The sequence below is a fragment of the Pinus tabuliformis genome, chromosome 4_1 (assembly GCF_031772625.1).
Source record: "Pinus tabuliformis cultivar Carrire ecotype Pingquan chromosome 4_1, CPIR1, whole genome shotgun sequence".
In the NCBI taxonomy this organism is placed as follows: Eukaryota; Viridiplantae; Streptophyta; class Pinopsida; order Pinales; family Pinaceae; genus Pinus; species Pinus tabuliformis.
In genome coordinates, this window is record NC_142303.1 from 176,910,194 (window position 1) to 176,918,548 (window position 8,355).

Sequence of the window (8,355 nt, forward strand, 5' to 3'; positions counted from 1 at the left end):
GAATAGCTTGTTTGACTTATTTAACTTCGTCCACACGGTGTTGGCGTTTGAAACGACTCTCGGAAAAATTGACAAGTCGGACCACTGGATTGAGATTTTAAATGTTATCCGAATAACTATTTGAATATTCCATAAATTGGCAAATTCATGAATAGTTTGAATACTCACAGCAAGTTAATAAAGGAACAAGTCTACCCATTCGTTTGAATGTATATTTTCAATGCACTTATTACAGCCCCAACGTCAATTGCCAATTAACAAGCCAAACTTCCGTCTCATAAATTTATTTTAATGTTTGTGAATACCATAGAGGCAATGGGAATGTGCATTCATGTACCCTACTAGTTAATTCAATGACAATTAGATATTCCTAAGTTAATTAAATGAAAGATAAGATAAAAATGAAATCTCTACCAGACTACCCGTATTTAAAATATATACCTTCGAAAAAATATCCAAATTAAAGGAGACTAATAACAATGCCCGTGAAAAGTGTGAACGATAAAGTTATAGATAATAAATCTATCATTTTATTTTTAAAATATACAGTTTTATTTTGAAATTTTATTTCATAACTTTAATTTAATTATTAATAATTATTATGAAAAATATGAACGATAAAATTACGGGTAATAAATTTATCATTTTATTTTTAAAATATATAATTTAAAAAGATATGTATATTTATTTTGAAATAAGATTTTATAATATTAATTTAATTATTAATAATTATTATAAAAAGTGTGAACGATAAAAATAAAATTACAAAATTACAGTAATAATTTTATCATTTTATTTTTAAAATATGTAATTTATAAAGTTATATATGTTTATTTTGTAATAAGATTTTATAATTTTAATTTAGTTATTAATAATTATTAGGTAAATAGTAGGTATTTAAATTCTATAAAATATTTTAGAATAGTATTATGTATAATTCAAAAATTGAGATTTATTTTCAAAATACTTATGTTTTTCTTATCTTTTTAATTAAATTGTTTAATTTAAATCTATTTAGATCCATTTAACTTCTTTTCATCAAACCTAGAAAGATCAAAGATTTTTTATTATTAACAAAATTTGCATCTCAAGAGATTTGATCTCTCAAGACATTTAATAAATCTAAAATTAAAATAAATCTCATTTAGTTTAATTTCCCCTTTAAAATAAAATAAAATAATTATTTTAAATTATTTTAATTTTAATAATATAATTATGAAATAAATATTTTAATAGAATACTTATTAACTATTTAACACCTATTTTATTTATATTTTACTAAATAATTCAATTATAAGTTTATCTATAATTCAAACCATTCCTTATTTAATATTTAATATTTATAATATCTAATTGATTGCTTTCAAAAATTCATAATCAATCATTTGCAATGTAAATTATTCGGGGGCAATAAAATCAATCATTTTCAAAGTAATTTCGTGGTGGGCAATTAAATAAAGGATCATGAAAAAGCGTATTACTTGGAAATTGACAATTAAATGCAAGGCATTTATTCTCACGTCAATCATTCTCAAAGTAATTTTCCAGTGGTTAATTAAATGAAAGGTCATGAAAAAGCGTGTTAGTTGGAAATTGACAATTAAATGCGGATTAAATTGACAATTAAAAAGCGTGTTAGTCTATATTGCGACTTTTCTGAGATGATGTGACATCGCTATGTATGTCTTCATACATGCCCATTGACATCGCCATGCAGTCGGATTTTTCTAATTTCCGTTAAGTTAATTTTCTTCGAACATTGTACCGTCTCAGTTTCCTGCGCCGACTTAACGGTCCCATCCGTCCAGCTGCACTTCGTGCCTGGTAATCAGCCGACATTGACACTGAAAAGAAAGGGTACATCTACACTTCAATGATCCAAGTACTTCATTCTTCGGGCGTGTAATTTTTTAAAACTTCATAAACTTGCTTTACCGCATTCCTCCTCCCTCGTCTAACTTTTGAATTTTTTTAAATTTGTGACGAACAATTTTCGCCATTTCACATTATATTATTAAGGATGTGTTTAGTTATAAATTTAAAATTCACTAAAATATATTTACATAGGAAAATAGGTTTTCCATCATCATTTTTTTGTCTCATTATGGAGTAAGGAATGTGGGTAATTGTAAATTTAACTTATTTTATTGAAAATAAATTCTTAAAATATAATTACATATAGTATGATATATAAATGTTTATAATTTATTGATTTTATGAGAAGATTTTTGGGCGGAGATCACATTATAATATTTTTGTCAAAAAAAAAACGCCTTTCGAACCAATCAATGTGGTTTATCCTCATGATAAGTTGAAGATAAGGAGAGCAGATATTCCAACGACTATATTCATTTTCTTATTTAAACGTATATAGTTTAATTTAATAATAGTTTTTTTTTTAATGTATATATAGTTTAAACAATTTAATAATCAAAAATATTTGTATTTTAATTTATATATTAAATATGTATATTTTTTAAAATTTTAATATTCAAATATTTACATTAAAAAAAATTATAATAATTTTATTACATTAAAAATGAAATATGAGGGTTTTGAAAAAAAAGATCTGCGATGAGGGCTGCCAAGGATGCCCGTGCGTAGCCCTAACTGTTGTTGCAGCACTCAGCGCCGCAGCCCCTACCGCTCCTCAGCGGCCTCCTGCTGCTGAGGCTCGACTTCACCTTGTAAGGAGAGATCGTAAACCCTTTCTTCAGCAAGCACGCATCCGTCTGCAGCTGCCCTCAGCGGCCTTCTGCTGCTGAGGTTCGAGCAATATGGATCCATCAGAGAACGAAGATCATCACACAGATCACCACCAGGAATTGGAACAAACAGCCAAATCTTTTGCCTCCCTCATTTTGGTAATGGGGTCGGCAAAGAATAGATCAACAATCTCAAAGTTTGTTAAAAGAATGGAAGAAATACCAAAGATATCACTCCCTCCGGCTCTCCCACGAAAAGTAGCACACTCCCTGGCAGAACGAGGCTTAGTAGGCAGCTCACTAGGTTGTGGCCATCACCCAAGACTGTCCAAAAATGGGTAGAAAGAAACTACTCAGCTTCAATAAATGGGAAAATTTCGATCAGGTTCTGTGGTAGAGGATATTACACCTTTCATTTCAAGACCAAGGAGGATCGAGACTTGATATTCAGGAATGGGCCATATTTTATGGATACAAGGGGGCTGTATCTGAATAGATGGACATTGGGCTTTGATCCAGAAATGAATGTCCCAAGTGTTGTACCTGTCTGGGTTAGATTGCCACATCTCCCTCCCTACTGCTGGGGAGACGATTCAGTTAAAGCCATAGGAAATGCAGTGGGGAAGTACACTGACAGATGCGAGCCAAAGGAAAATATGCATGCATGCGCCCAAATATGTGTTGAAGTGGATCTAGGGAGAGGACTCCCTGAAGCCATCAAAATCAAAGTGGACCAATGGACGCAAATACAACAACTAGACTACGAGCAGATTCCCTTCAAATGCAAGGTATGTCATGAATATGGTCATTTCGCAAATAGAAGTACTAAAAGAAAAGAAAATTAAAGTGAAAAACGAAGGATCTGGAAAGTAAATAGGAACAGGTCAACGGAAAAAAAAAAAAAAAAACAAACAAACAACCAATGCAGCCTCCTTCGCAGCCCTCAGCATCCACTAAAGTTCAACCTCTCTCGCCAAATGCAGACCTGGCCACTACTAATCCATTCGATCCACTGGATCCCTCTGCTCCCTCATCCCCTGGACCTAAATCTAGATCTAGATTTAGATCCAAAACCCCTCACTCCCCCAATCCTTCTCAATCTCCTCACTTCCCTAGAACCTCAAACCCCCACCACTCTCTACCTCCCTCAGTAGACAGAATATTAACCAGAAAGTAAGCAAAGGAAGCATTCCCAAACACTGAAAAATAAATTATATATATATATATATATATATATATATATATATATATATATATAGATATATAGATATATATATATATATATATATATATATATATATATATATATATATATATAATGGGAAGGAAGACAAACAAGGAACTAAGGGACGAAGCAGCAGCAAAAGAAATGGCTCTAGGAATGCAACAACCTATGGATACTTTCCTAGGAAAAAGCACAGGGAACAATGAGAAAAGATATCAAAAGGGGAAGGGAACCATGTACCACCTAATAGGTAAATAATGATAATAGTCTCCTGGAACTGTAGAGGAATGGGGACACCTATTAAAGAAAATGTAGCAAGAGATATATTATTAAATGAAAACCCAGATATTTTAATGATCCATGAGACAAAGGCAGGCAATCAAGACACTGAAAATCTTAAAAAAAAGTTTAGAAACTACGAAGGGGAAGCTATACAGGCAACAGGAGCGTCAGGGGGTATATGCACAATATGGAAAAAAAGATATATGGGAATTAACCCAAAAGAAAACAGATCAGCATTGGATAATAACGGACCTCAGGCAAACCAGCACAAAAGAGAGATACAGGGTCATAAATATATATGCCCCCAACCACTATAAGGATAAAGAACAGTGTTGGGCCACATTGAAGGAAATATTAAAGGAAACACAAGCTGGGAAGGTGATTTTAGGAGGAGATTTAAATCTGGTAAGAAGTATTGAGGAAAAATTTGGAGGAGTTTATCAAACGGATCCCTCCAGGAACTCTCTAGAAGAAATTATGGAGTAGCATAGCCTTCTGGACATTCCCCCAAACGATGGGAAATACACTTGGAACAATAAAAGAGTAGGTAAAAGCAATATTAAAGAAAGGCTGGATAGAATATTAATCCACGAAAGTATAACAGCAGGTTATAGCTCTATCAAGTAAAAAATCATTCACACCACGGCATCAGATCATAAACCAGTAGCAATAATATTGGGTAAAATGGAGAACCAAGGTCCCCTCCCCTTTAGATACCACTCAACCTGGGACAGTAGCACAGAAATCAGCGAGTTAGTAAAAACAGTATGGGAACCAAGAGTAACAGGTTCACCTCACTACATATGGGAGACAAAAAATAAAAATGTAAGAGTCAAGTTAAAAGAATGGGCAAGATCAAACGAAAGAAAAAAGCTCCAACAGAAAATGGACAGCATGCAAGTGGAGAAAGAGGGCAAAGAAGAAATCAAGTAGGACTACTTAAAAGAGAAAGAAATCTTTTGGGAGATTTACAGGGAAAACAGGAAAGAAGAAGAAGAGGCCAAACTGAAGTCCAGAAGTTTATGGCTCAAGGCAGGTGACAAGAACACTTCTTTTTTTCATAATACTATGAAAATTAGAAGAGCTAGAAATCAGATAGAAAAGATCCAAGTGGAAAATCAAGAAGTTAAAGGAGCGGAAGAAATAAAAAAAGCAGCTCATAAGCACTTCAAAGATCTACTGTCAGCCACAGAAGAAACGGCTGAGTATGAAGAAATTTTGCAGCACACAAAAAAGAAAATAAAAAAAGAACAAAATGCAGATTTGTGCAAAGAACCAACAGAGGAAGAGATAGTGGAGGCCATATGGAGCCTGCATCCGGATAAAGCACCAGGTCCAGACGGTTTCACCATAGCCTTCTTTAGAAATCACTGGTATACAATCAGAAAGGACTTCATAAGAATGGTGAAGAATGTTTTCAAAAAAAAAAGATGGGAGGCAACACAAAATCCTCCTATCTGGCCCTTGTCCCAAAAGAGTCAAATCCCACCACTTTTAATAGGTTCAGGCCTATCTCTCTCTGTAATTCCTCTTATAAGATAATAACAAAAATAGTGGCAAATAGGATTAAGAAAGTGCTGCCCCTAATCATATCAAAAAATCAAGGAGGGTTTGTGCCAAACCGAAAAATTATTGATAATGTCATAATTGTCCAGGAAGTTGTCCACTCCAGTATTCAAAAGCAAGAAAAGGGTATGATAATCAAATTAGACATGGAAAATGCCTTTGATAGAGTCATCCACCCATATCTAATGGTTGTCCTCCAGAAACTTGGCTTCTCTAAAGAAATAACAGGAGTGATACAGGAATGCATCTCCACCCCATGGATAGCCCCACTCATAAATGGAAGACCCAGTGACTTCTTCCAAAGCACTAGAGGTCTAAGGCAAGGCTGCCCTCTCTCCCCTTTTCTTTACATAATAATGGCAGAGACCTTAAGCAGAGCTTTGGAAGCCCAGAGGAAAGAAAGAACTATAACAGGGCTGAGAATAGCAAAAGGAATAAAAACTATAAACCATTCCTTGTTTGCGAATGATACTTTGTTGCTGGGAGGAGCATCAACAATAATAGCCAGAAGATTAAAAAAAACTCTAGATAAATTTGTTCAGGTGTCAGGTGGGCTATTAAACAACACAAAATACAGGATCTATGGCTGGAATATTCTGCCTAGAATCATGCAAAGGATATCCTAAATCATGGAAATCGCAGCACAAGAAAAATGGAGCCATTTCCTCTACTTGGGACTCCCAATCTCAAAAGGAAGCATGAAAGCAGAAATATGGACAAAACATATTGAAAAAATGCAAACTAAGATAAAGAATTCGGGGATGATGTGGTTAAACATGTCTAGAAGGGTGATACTAATTAAAACTCTCCTTGCTGTACTACCGATTTATCAATATGCTATAATCATGGCACCAGCAAGCGCCCACAAACAGATGGAGTTAATCTTAAGAAGCTTCCTATGGCAAGGTGGGAAGCAAGAAAACAAGAAGTTCAGCTTGGTCAGGTGGGAACAAGTAGTGTTACCATATGAAAAAGGAGGGCTATCCATCCGACTGTCTGGACTCATGAATGCAGCTCTTGGAATGAAAATAGTGTGGAGACTCATTACAGGTAAAGACAACTAGTGGAAAAAAACCCTCATTAACAAATACATGGATGGATCCAAGGAAAAATTGCTTAAGGGAAACATCCCAAGCAGAAAAAGCACCCAAGTATGAAAGTTAGTCAAAAAAGTAATCCCATGAATGAGCAGCCACATCTCAAAAATTCTAGGTAACGGAAAAACAATTTCGATTTGGGAGGATAGGGTCATGGGAAAAGACCAAATTTAGAATTACCCGGAAGTTGAAGGCATACAAGAATGGCTAAAAGGAGAAGGATTCAACACTCTACATTCAATCTCGTTGTGGAATCAAAAGGAATGGAAGGAGTGGAAAATCCCAGCCATACCAGCAAATCTGGAAGGACAATGGACAAAAATCAAACAACATTTAAAAGGGGCAGCTCCAATTCACTATGATGAGGAAGATAACTATCTATGGGATCCAAGCAATGGGCAGTACACAGTTAAATCTGGATATAATATCCTCCAAGAGCAGATTGATCATCAGGAATGGGACTTCTGGAAACTAGCTTGGAAATCTGAAAGTTTGCCAAAGATAAAAATTTTCATATGGACGCTTTTAAAAGGGAAGATTTTGACCAATGAAAATTTAAAAAAATGGGGCTTCCAAGGGCCATCACGATGCCCTTTATGCCAACAAGCAGAATAAAGCATTCAACACTTATTCCAAGAGTGCAAATTTCTCAAAAGAGTGCTGGGAGTAGCTTATACAACCACTGGAAATGAACATAAACTTCAAAAAACCATTGCCGGAATTTCTCGAAACTCTTGAGAAGTTTACCCTTATGCAACAAAGAAGAAAGCCACAATTCTAAGAATATGGAAATGTATCCCAACAATCCTATGTTGGCAAATCTAGCTGACTCAAAATAAGTGCATTTTCAAAAACCAAAACCCAAGAATTGGGAAAACACTCTCAAAAACTTGGGGACTGACTTCCGAAATTCTCAACGCAAAAGGAACTGCACCAATGGATTACAATATTCTCCAACAAGAGGAAAGGGACTGGCTTAGCAAAGCCATATTAGAAACAATGATAAAAAAGGACAGAGAAAAGAAAACTAAAAAAAACCTAGAAATTAAGAATGACTGAAGAGGAGCTGGAAAGCTGGAAAAAACTTTAGAACAGACATTGTATGCATTTTGATGGAGCCTCAAAGAATAATCTGGGAAAGGCAGGAGCTGGTGGAATAATTTATGATCCAAATGGGGAAAAATAGTCACTTATGAATGGGGACTAGGACAAATGTCAAATAATTAGGCGGAAGCATACAATTTACTGATGGGAACAAGACTGATTAAAAAAAGAGAAATCCAAAATCCTATAATTATAGGAGACTCAGCCATCATAGTTGAGGTAATGGTTCAAAACAAGAACCCAAGCAATGAGTTTATGAGTAGAATCATCAGAAGAATCAGAAGGAATTTAGCAGGCTCCGGAAATGCAACCTTCAAGCATGTCCTGAGGATACATAATCAGCAAGCGGACCACCATGCAAATCAAGCTGTGGAGA